The sequence below is a fragment of the Macaca nemestrina genome, chromosome 1 (genome assembly GCF_043159975.1).
Source record: "Macaca nemestrina isolate mMacNem1 chromosome 1, mMacNem.hap1, whole genome shotgun sequence".
In the NCBI taxonomy this organism is placed as follows: Eukaryota; Metazoa; Chordata; class Mammalia; order Primates; family Cercopithecidae; genus Macaca; species Macaca nemestrina.
Genome location: NC_092125.1, coordinates 147,101,566 through 147,114,235, shown reverse-complemented (window position 1 = coordinate 147,114,235; position 12,670 = coordinate 147,101,566).

Here is a 12,670-nt window from a genome sequence, read left to right as displayed (position 1 = left end):
ATTCTTAAAGGGGAGGGGAGACTAAAAAAGAGTGATGACCTCTACAATGGACAGCACAATTCAAACTCCAGAAGGCACATTCAGTTCATGTGTGATTCAGGCAGGCACAGGAATTCACTACTCCTACTCATGGGGCATGGAAGTGGGACCCCAGGCAGCACTTTAAGGATCCAGGCAACCAGTCCATGAAGAGAAAGGTATGCCTCCTCAGATACAATCTGAGGGTTGGAAAGCAAAATACTACCACCATCATCACACCAACTGGAGGGGGGAAGTGCAGGGGGAGGGAGAGGTGAACAAAACTCAGAGCCTTGACCGAGAAGAAAATGGTGTGATATTATTATCATTATCATTAATTATTGTATCTGATAATGATAACAGCTACCATTTCCTGGTTTTTGTTTTGCTTTGTTTTGTTTTACTGAGTGCCAGACACTAAGTGCTTCTCACATCTAGGCCTTCCACTAATATTTGAGTGTCCTGAGGCAAGAAGACAAATGTAGATCCAGATACCATGTGTCTAAATATGCAAACATTATAAATCAGGCCTACAAGGTGTTACAATGTGTTATCTCCTATCTTGACAAATATACCTTCATAATGATTTGGAAGGCCAGGTTCAAATTTAAAATTCTTGGAAACCTCTTAGTGTGATGGTGGGACATGACAACTCAGGAACAGATGGGCCATGGTTCGCCCTCTTCCTATCTTTCTCCACCCCACAGTCCAAACCCCAACGGGCCTCATACATATGGGTGTGGCCTCATCAGCTCATACACCACATCAATAGCCACCTTTTTCCATCTTTCCAACCTGAAAGTATGCATACCTTTGTCACAATCTTCCTTAGGAAGAACCGGCCCTGGCACCCAAGTCAGTTGTGGCACACACAGACCATGGAAGGAGGATGAGTCATTTGTCAGGGAATTTCAGGTTGGGTATGTTATGCATGTTCCAGAAATGTGGGGCTCTGGGAGGACACACACTGGGTGTCACAACCCCTTGGTCTTGTGGACTCTCCACTCCATCGGAAGAGGACAGGACATATTACATAATTTTGGGGAGCCAGTACAAAATGAAAATGCAGGACCAAGGCCTTATTCAAACATCAGGAAAAAAAAGTGTTATTAAAGTTAGTAAAATATAAAGCTTTTTTCTTTCTTCCACAGTGCATCTCAGCTTGTCATGGTATTTTTTTTTTTTTTGTCATTTAATGTTCTACATAAAGAAAAATTATAACTCTAAAGTATTCATATGAATTTCACCATGCATCTACATTATGTGGTTCCAGTTTTAAACACAAATGTAAGAACTTTTAACTTGTATATTGAATACAAAATTTGTATTTCGTAGCTTGTACATGCATACTTACTTTGTTTTGTCAAAACAAGGAAAATACTGCATAAAACTGGCTCAAGTGTTTTTATTTCACTTAATATGTTAACATTCTACCATCACACTCTACCTTCAGCTGACTGATGAATAAGAAAAGACTGAAAGGAAAAGGAAATATGGGCTGCTTCATCTTCTTCCTTCTATGTCATCATTTTCAGCACAAGTAATTGGCAAATACAGGGAAGTAACACAAATAAGAAAGGATAGGTAGAATCGCATGGTCATTTATGTTTCTTAGAATGTCGTTGCTTTCTTTCTGTGTTTGAAGAAAGTTCTGATTTGAACTGAAAGTGTGGTCTCAAGATGTCAGGGCACCTGCTTACTCAGTCCTAGAAATGGCATGCTTATCTGGTACTTTGAGTCTCACTGACTTTCCATGCATTCTAGGTCTACCCGAATTCTTTGTACATTAGCCATCAGGAACCTGTATGCAAATGGCACAGTACTGAATGGCAAATTCGCATATTACACCTGTCTCCACTAGTTACACACGTCCTCTATTGTCCCATCAGAGTTCCCTTATAAAACACAAATTCAAAGATAAAATTATTAAGAATTTTAAGACACCTGAAGCAGAGGAATAAACCAAGCACAGGACCCCTTGAGTGCGGGGCCATAAGTGACTACACAGGACTCTCATGCCCTTGAAACTGGCCCTGGGCCCACTAAGGGGAAGAAATGTCTTATGAAAAGGCTGTGTAGATGGACAACTAAGACTGAAAGTTAAATGATCTGCCTGCAAACTCATTTGGTAAGTAACTTAAGCAGTATGTAAATCAGAGTTAGTCTGACTCTGGAAACCAATCTCTTTCACCAGTTTATTATATTTCCTCTTGAAGGAAGCTTAGTTGCATGAACTGAGCCAACACTGTACAAGCCTCAGATGTTCAACAGCTTTAGTCCCTATAGCCAAGAAGCATTTTCAGGTTAATTCATTGGCAGGCTCACTCCAGAAACACAGTCGCAATTATATGAATGCTACTCACAAGACATTATTTGCTGGATGAAGAAAGAAGCGGAAAACTACTTTCCTTATAGCAGTAACAGAATACTTAGAATAATAACAAAATACTTATTATTGCTTAGTAATAATACTAAGAATTGCTACTATTTACTAAGCACTTTCCAAGTGTCAAGCACTACTCTAAGAGCTTCCCCTGTATTATCTCATTTTTCTTCACAGAAACCCTAGGTCAATGATATTATTATCTGTATTTACAAATCAGGAAGCTGAGGCAAAGAGTGGTTCAACAAGTTGAGTAAGGTCATATGGCCAGTTAGTGACAAAGCACTGGGTTAGTTGAACCCAGACAGCTTTGCTACTTTGAACCGTCTCTATGCATGGATCCATCTCTGTGTTAGTGAGCTCTATCTGTAGGCAGATAGAACTAAAGCAATTGACCCAGACAAGATAATCTGTAAATATTTCTAGAGTAATAGTACAAGTAACTTCAGGAACATTTTAGTTTATCTGATGAACATCTAACGTTATTCATTTTTTTTCTTGCATTTTACTTTTCAGAAAATAATTTTTAATGCTTTCATTAAAGATCTAACATTTTGTTGTGTAGCCAAAGTCCCATATACAGGAAATATTTTGTATTTAATTCAATGTCCTGTGTACCTTCCTTACCTATATTTCCAGGAACCAGGAAATCAGGGGAAATTTCTATGGATTCAGGGAGGAACTGTTTCAAGGGACTATTCTCAACATAACTATTGACTTTGGAATTTTTATGACTGTGCGTCCATCAAATTTACTAACTTAAAGTATGTAGTTAATGGCCTAGCTTGCTTGCCTGTTTTGTTTTTCTGTTTTAACACCAGATAAGGCGTGTCAATTAAATTTGCTAATTTAACATAGTTGACATAGTTGTCTAGTGAGTTGGAGTTTTTTGTTTTGTTGTTCTGTTTTACTGCTGAATAGATTCTTAAATCAGGAGAACTGGCATCTTACTAATCTTTGTCACTGTGGGTTAGACGGTTTGAGAATCTAGTGAGACTTTGAATCAGAATCCCAAAAGTGGTTTTAGATGCTTTAAATTCTTACCACTTTTCTATCTTTTTTTTTTTTTTTTTTTTAAATAATAGACACAGGGATCTTGCTATGTTGCCCCAGGCTGGTCTCGAACTCCTGGCCTCAAGTGATCCTCCCACCTCAGCTTCCCAAAATGCTGAGACTACAAGTGTAAGCCACCTTACCCAGCCCATTCTCTTAAAAGAAAAAAAAAAAATCACCACTTGAAATGATTTAAACCATTCACCAAAAAAAAAACTACTATAGAAAAAACATCTATCATATTATAATTTAATTCATCAACAATAAGTGACATAAACAATTCTGTGTAAAAAGTCAATATTCTTTGGAACTGTCCTTTAATCCTTTGGGAATCTGTTGTAATCAACCTTCGTTTTGACTAATAGCAAAGACACAATCTGATTTTTTAAAGCTCTGATATGCAGAGAAGATAAAGAGAATAGTTGATTCTTAAAAATGTTTTTGCTCCACTCAACCAAAGAACAAATTCTTTACCGTCAAAAAGCATTTTCTGGCCAGGCGCGGTGGCTCAAGCCTGTAATCCCAGCACTTTGGGAGGCCAAGACGGGCAGATCACGAGGTCAGGAGATCGAGACCATCCTGGCTAACATGGTGAAACCCCGTCTCTACTAAAAAAATACAAAAAAACTAGCCGGGCGAGGTGGCGGGCGCCTGTAGTCCCAGCTACTCAGGAGGCTGAGGCAGGAGAATGGCGTAAACCCGGGAGGTGGAGCTTGCAGTGAGCTGAGATCCGGCCACTGCACTCCAGCCTGGGCGACAGAGCAAGACTGGGTCTCAAAAAAAAAAAAAAACATTTTCTAGACTTTACCTGGAATAAGCTAGAAAAAAGGATGGTAAATTTAAGAAACTCCTTCCCTCCCTCCCTCCCTCCCTCCCTCCCTCCCTTCCTCCCTCCCTTCCTCCCTTCCTTCCTTCCTCCCTTCCTCCCTGAGACGGAGTCTCAGTATCATGTGGAGAAAACATAATTAGTGTGAGGCCCAAAGAGGAAATACGTCACTGTTATAGAAATAGGTATTTCCAGGTGCCAGTATCTAGTCTCTGGGGTGAATTTGTTTAAAAAAAAAAAATAGGTAATTTATTATAGAAATGATGGGAGAGTAAAGTAAGTCTGAATGTCTATTTCTTTGCATATATGGCAAACTATTCCAGAGAAAAATAGCGAATATTTCTCTGTAAAATTTCCTCCAAAAGAAAATTCCAAAACTTTTCAAGATACTGTTGTATTCTATGTTTTAAACACAAGATAATCTTACAAACATTTCCTTGCAATACCTCTTGCTACAACTTAAAATCAGTACTAATTTTCCCAGTCTCAGAAAAAAGAGAGAACTGTTGTTCCTGGTTAATGTGTTCTATGCCTCTTAAACTTGAGTGTGTACATGAAACACTTGGGAGCTAGTTAAAATGCAGATTTTGGTTCAGTAAGTTCAGGAGCCCAAGATTTTTTTTTTTTTTTTTTTGAGACGGAGTCTCGCTCTGTCGCCCAGGCTGGAGTGCAGTGGCGCGATCTCGGCTCACTGCAAGCTCCGCCTCCCGGGTTCACGCCATTCTCCTGCCTCAGCCTCCCGAGTAGCTGGGACTACAGGCGCCCACAACCGCGCCCGGCTAATTTTTTTTGTATTTTTAGTAGAGACGGGGTTTCACCGTGGTCTCGATCTCCTGACCTTGTGATCCGCCCGCCTCGGCCTCCCAAAGTGCTGGGATTACAGGCGTGAGCCACCGCGCCCGGCCAAGATTCTTTATGTCTAGTAAGCTCCAGATGATGCTGGAGGACATCATTTTGCATGAGACTGCCCCACTTCTCATACCTTTGGCTATCTGCCCCTTCCCTCCTTGCTATCACTGATTCACCCTAGGTGGGCACCTGACTCAGAAGGCTTATCAGAGCTCTTCTCCGGGACTTATTCAACAGGAGCCAGTGAAGGAGATCAATGTCTCTGACAGAGAAACTATGTGTTGTAAGGCTCGGAGCTCCTCTCTGTCCATTTTTCCTGCTGAAAGAGGGAAGCTGGTATAAGAGGTGAGGCCAATAGACCAAGAGATGGTCAGAACGCTGGCTACATTCATATCCCCAGTTTTCCCGGTTCCCTTTGAACCTGAGCTCTAGGGGTAGCCTCACCTTTACGATGCTATTTGAGACATGCCCAATACTTTTTACATATACTGTACATTTAACTAACTTATTTGAGTTGGTTTTCTGTCACATGCAACCATCAGAGTGCTGCCTAAGTATAATACTCATACAGTACAATAAAATTTCAGAAAATAACTTGTTTATGTTAATTTCCTTTTTGAGCTAACTAAATCATTTAGTGTAACCTTTGTACACAGAACCTATTTCCTAAATTTTTGTTTCTTATCTCTTGGTCTGAGTCTAACACTGTCTAGCACCTGAGACATAGTATTTGTTGTCTGGGATACATCTACTCATGGAGAACAATCTGTACCACATGTCAGGCACTGTGCTGGAGGTGGGACCATGTGGTCCCTGTTTTCCAGTAGTTAACAATTTAGTAGGAGATATGGATAAAGCAACAAAGTAATGTAATGTGATGTAATATAATGTCATATAAATACAGGAGCATAAAGGAGACAGTATCATGGAGAGGGTGGTACCTCCTCAAAGTCTTGATGGATAAAGAAGGAAGAAAGAAATTCCAGCCAGAAAAATTCAAATAGGCAAAGGTACATAAATGAGAATTACAATGCTTTATGTAGAAAAGTGCAAATGTTTCATCCCAAAGCATGAAGAGGAGAGAATAAGAGGGTCAAAGGTACAGAGGCAATAGGGAAGTAGCCAACACAAATCAGGAAAGGCTTTGAATAACATGACAGCGATCTTGGACTTTTATCCTGTAGGCAATGGATAATGATTGTGAAAAGCAGCAACAGGTGTGGATCATGTTTTTACTTAGACTGTGTTGCAGGACATATTGAGAGCAATCAAGTTAGAGACAAAGAGTTCTTTAAAACAGAGTTGGCAGTCTTTGAGCTAGTGAGCTATAGAGCAAAGTTATAATGAGGCAGAGTAAAATATTTTAGAGTCAACTGTTTTTTTCTTTTTCATTACCTGTTACAAATATCCTAACTTTCATACATTTTCTTTTACACATAGGTAATTTTGGAATTGTTACATTATCGTTTAAAATATTTGTCTATGAACCTTATACTATTGCATATTTAAAAATCTATACTGAGAGTCTCTGCCTTACTAGAAGTGAGTTTAACTAATTCACAAAGGTTTATTATTATTTATTTATTTCTTGCATTTATTTCTTCATTTTACATATTTCCTTTGTGTTTCTTCTGTTTCCCTCCTTTCCTAACATCTATTGGATAGGTTGAGTTTTACTCTGCTGGTTTGAAAATTACACATTATGATTTTTAGTCTTCTGGTATTTTTCTCAACTTAAGATGTGTTCTTATCTTTAGTATTCATTGATTTATTTCCTATAGTAATAGAATTCTAAAGCTTGTCAGTAGCTCTATTTTCCTTATCCCCTTCATTTTCAACAGATATGCCTTAGTAAGCTCTTTTGTCTCTCTGGACTCCAACACCAACCTGACTCATGTTGGTGTTTTCTAAAGTTTAAACACTGATAGACTTTTGTTGTTGTTATTCTTTACTTTAGACAAGAAATTTTACTAAATTATTTACTGATATTTATTTCCTGTATCTTATTTGCTTCTAACTGGATTATTTCCTCCAACAGTGCTTTTAACATGTGTGTTAGGTGGTCTGAGTCTTAGTATCCACTTCATGCAAATATGTAAGTGATAATTAAAAATACTAGGTTTAATTTGTTTCTTTAAACACTTTGAAAATATATTCTACCACTTCTTGCACCTAGGGCTGCTGTTCAGAAGTCTGAGCTGGATGTGTAGTTGGTCATCATCAGCATACAGAGGATAACTGAAGCCATGTGTGGGAGGGAGATCATCAACTGGAACACAAATGGGAGAATAGAAGGGAGCCAAGAATGAACTCTGAGAAAAGCTAACATTTAAGGAGGGGATACAAGAAGAGGCATTGTGAGCTAGACTGAGAAGGAATGGCCAGAGTTTTGCAAATGTAATCAGAAGTGCGTCATGAAAACCAAGAAAGGGGGCAGTTTCAACGAAGAGAGATGATCAGCAACAACCTCAAATATTACAGAAAGATCTAGCAATATAAGTATTTCAAATTGTTTTTCGCATGTAACGATATGTCCAAGTTACTGCATTTTCTTTAAGATGAGAAAGGTTTGTATCATTTTTCTATGTTGGTGGGGGTGGGCAGGGGGAGGAGTAGGAAACCAGTAGAGAAGAGGACATAAAAAAGAGAGGAGACAAATAGTACATCAAGAAAGTACTGAAAGAGAATGGAGGATAAAGAGCACAAGTGCACAGAGATTACCCTTTACAAAGGTAATGATCAGTGTTCTCTGATGATTAAGGAAAGAAATAGTCATGAAGGCAAGCATTTGAGGGAGTTCATGTCTAGGAGCTTCTATATTCTTTGTGAAGTAGGAATCAAGGCCTTTTGCTGATAGATAGGGAGTGAGGTGAGTTAATAGTGCCAGTAGTATTGGAACTACTAATGATACCAGTAAATAGCACCAGTAGCACTGGTCTACTCGTACTTGTCGTATGATATATCGCTTCTAATTAGACCAAAGAACAAAAACATTTGCCTAGAGTAAATAATTAGATTTCCCCCATTGATTGCCCAGAATCAAAAACCAAAAATAAACCTAAGAGAAAGTGTTGCTTCTACATCCTTAAAAAGTTGTGAAAAGGAACCATAGTGCTTTAATTGCATGTTTAAGAATCTATTACATTTTCCTTTTAATGTTATGAGGTGGAAGTTGTCTGACGAGTCTCTGGTTCTTTGGGGAAAATTTTGGTTCCAACCAAGATTTTTGTAATTCTAAGCTCTATAATTAAGGCAAAGACTCAGTTAACAAAATTTTACAAAGTTAAAGAATGATCAGGGAGCAAAATTTTGGTCCCTGTATAGTTTCCTATGGTTGCTATAACAAAGGCCACAAACATGGCAGAATTTTATTGTCTCATAGTTCTGGAAACTAGGAGTTCAAGATTAAGGTGTTGGCAGGTTGAATCCTTCTGAGTTTTTGAGGGCTGTGAGACAGAATTCGTTCCATTCCTTTCTCCCCCTAGCTTCTGGTAGTTTGCTGGCAGTCTGTGGCATTCTTTGACTTATAGACACATCACCTGATCCCTTGCCTTCATGTCTACATGGTGTTGTCCCTATTTGAGGGTCTGTGTCTAAATTTCTCCATTTTATAAGTACACTAGTTATATTGAAATAGGAGCTTCACCAGTATAATCTCTTAATTAATTACATCCTTAATGGCCTTATTTTCAAATAAAGTTATACTCTGAAGTACTAGGGGTCCAGACTTCAACATAGGAATTTTTGGGGTAACAAGATTTAACCCATAATAGCCCTTTTCCAAACTTCCAAAACTCTTTCCAAAGAGCCCCTTTCAAAACTTTTCAGGTCATGAAAGTGACTCAGGGTATTTCAAACTCTCAGTCTATGATTATTACTTTTGTTTTTGTTTTTATTTTTATTTTTTCCTAGGTTTTCTGCTTATGAGAAGAAAAGCAAAAGTGAAAAGGAGGAAGCCATTTATGTAACAACCTAGGAGGAAGGTGCTGGCAGCCTAAAGAAACAGATGTGAGAGGAATTCTGGTCTGTATAAGAAGTCTGACTGCCATTTAAAAATTCAGGATTTTAAAAAATAATTTTGTTTAAACAAGAGTGTTAAAAATACCAGCTAATCAATAATTGAAAAGAATTAAGAATTAGTGAATGCCATAAACTATGCATCTGACAAAGGTCTAATACCCAGAATTTATAAGGAACTTAAACAATTCAACAAGCAAAAAACAACCCCATTAAAAAGTGGGCAATCACGCCTGTAATCCCAGCACTTTGGGAGGACAAGGCAGGTAGATCACGAGGTCAGGAGTTCAAGACCAGCTGACCAACATGGTGAAACCCATCTCTAGTAGAAATACAAAAATCAGTTGGGCATGGTGGCACACACCTGGAATCCCAGCTACTCAGGAGACTGAGGCAAGAGAATCGCTTGAACCCGGGAGGCAGAGGTTGCAGTGAGCCGAGATCGTGCCGCTGCACTCCATCCTGGAGTCAACAGAATGAGACACCATCTCAAAAAAAAGAAAAAAAAAAAGTGGGCAAAAGACATGAACAGATGCTTCTCAAAAGAAAACATATAAGTAGCCAACAAACATATGAAAAAAATGCTCAGCATCACCAGTAGTCAGAAAAACGCAAATCAAAACCACAATGAGATACCATCACACACCAGTCTGAATGACTATTATTAAAAAGTCAGAAAACAATAGATGTTGGCAAGGCTGCAGAGAAAAGGGAACACTTATATATTGTCAGTAGAAAAGTAGATTTGTTCAGCCACTGCAGAAAGCAATTTGGAAATTCCTCAAGGAACTAAAAATAGAATTATCATTCAATCCAGCAACCCCATTAGTGGGTATATACCAAAAGGAAAGAAATGGTTCTACCAAAAGGACACATGCACTCGTAAGTTCATCATCACGCTATTCACAATAGCAAAGACATGGAATCAACCCAGGTGACCATCAATGGTAGATCAAATAAAGAAAATTTGGAATAGCCATAAAAAGGAACAAAATCACGTCCTTTGCAGAAATATGGATGGGTCTGGAGGCCATAATCGTAAGCAAATTAATGCAGGAACAGAAAACCAAACACCATATATTCTCCCTTGTAAGTGTGAGCTGAACATTGAGCACACATGGATATAAACATGGGAACAACAGACACTAGGGAGGAAGAGAGGGGTGCATGAGTTTAAAACTACCTATTGTGTACTATGCCCACGACCTGGGTGATGGGATCATTCCTACCCCAAAACTCAGCATCATGCAATATACCCATGTAGCAAATGTGCACATGTATCCCTGAATCTAAAGTAAAAGTCAAAATTATTTTTTAAAAATTAGTGAATGTAATCCTGATAAAAGTAATGGAATTTTAGAGTTGAAAAGAATCTTAGGAATTACCTATTCTAATATCTTAATTTGCTACATCATATTATAGAAAGTCAGAGAGATGGCAAAGTTAGACCCAGAAACCATTTCTCCAGATTTCTAATACAGTGGTTCTTCCTCTGTCTCTTATGATACCCAGTGTGTTCTACATGACAATAAATCAATCAGTAAATACCTGCTAAAAATCCTTAATTATGAAAGAAGGCAAAATATAAGGCATGATTGGTACTTCAAAGAAGCTTACAATTTTGTTAGAGAAATCAGACATGTACACTATATAAAGATGATAGTAGGTAATTTTAGGTTGTTGTCTTTCTGGATGAGAACTGCCTCCTGCATCCAGATCTCTATGACTTTAGAACTTTTTCGCCATAAGACCCCCATATTCTGGCCACAGGTGATTGGTTTAGAGACTGGTATGTGACCCATGATGGGCCAATTATAGTATCTCATCCCCCTCCCACTCTGGTAATTGACCAAGGGATGGGTACCTAATCCAAGTCAGGCCAATCAAAGTATTCGCCTAAGAAACTGAATGAATCCATTCTTTTCCAGTGAGAGAAGCTTTAACGCATAAAACTCAGTTTCTGTTCTTGGCTCTGTTTCTTGTCATATGGACAAGGTCAGCCTTCATAAGAGAGAATGGAAGTGACTAAAGAAAGCAGAAACAAAGGAGAGAGAAAAATGGGTAAGTTCCTGGTTTCGACTGCTCTTGAAATTAGCTGTACCTTGACCTTCCCACACTTCCTTGTTCAATCTTTATTGGGATCTAATAAGTATTTACCACATGTTAAGCACTATTCTAAGCATTTCACAATAAGAATCCATTTAATCCTCACAACAATCCTATGAGCTAAGAATCATTACTACCCCCATTTTACAGAAACTAAAGCACAGATTTAGTAACTTGCTTAAGATCACACTTCTGGTAAAAGTAATCAAGCCAGGATTCAAATTCAGGCAGTGTGTTCCAGAAACTGCTTTTTCAACCAGACTTTCATATATATTTCTGTTATACGTTGCATTACACTAAGTTGCAGTCATTCGTCTCCATGTCTGTCTTCTGTGACCTCATTTGTCTCCATGCTAATCTGTGACCTCACTAAAGTCAAGGGCTATATTTAACTTCTTTTTGTATCTTTAAGGCCTGCTACAGTGCCTGGTTAATAGTCAGCAGGGCACTGAGCAAATGCTTGTTGGACTATTGGTAACCCTGGAAAACTGAGGTTACCAATACCTGACACCAACCTACCTAATAAAGCTACCTAATAAAGACAATAACACGGTGGTAAGTGTTTAACTCATTAACTTAAACGTGAGATAATAGAAAATGTTAAACCTTCATCCTCTTAAGTTTCTAAATTTTTCCTTATGGCAAAATATATGTAAAATAAAATTTACCTTTTTAACCATTTTTAAGTACACAACTTAGTGGCACTAAATACATTCACGCTTTTGTGCAACCATTACTCCCATCCATCTATAGAACATTTTCATCTTCCCAAACTGAAACTCTACCCATTAAAAATAATTTCCCATTCCTGCCTCTCCCCAGTTCCTGGCAACCACCATTCTACTTTGTGTCTCTATGAATCTGACTCCTATGGGTTCCTCATAGAAATTGACTCATACAGTATTTGTGTCCTTTTGTGACTGGCTTGTTCCACATAGCATAATGTCTTCAAGGTTCATCCATGTTGTAGCATGTGTGAAAATTTCCTTCCTTTTTAAGGCTGAATAATATTCAATTGTGTCGAGACCAGCTCAGTCAGGGAAACCCTAACCCAGTGGTGCTAGAGGAATTAAAGACACACACACAGAAATACAGAGGTGTGAAGTGGGAAATCAGGGGTCTCAGCCTTCAGAGCTGAGAGCCCCGAACAGAGATTTACCCACATACTTATTAACAGCAAGTCAGTCATTAGCATTGTTTCTATAGACATTAAATTAACTAAAAGTATCCCTTATGGGAAACGAAGGGATGGGCCAAATTAAAGGAATAGGTTGGGCTAGTTAACTGTAGCAGGAGCATGTCCTTAAGGCCCAGATCGCTCATGCTATTTTTGTGGCTTAAGAATGCCTTTAAGCGGTTTTCCGCCCTGGGTGGGCCAGGTGTTCCTTGCCTTCACTGCGGTAAACCCACAACCTTCC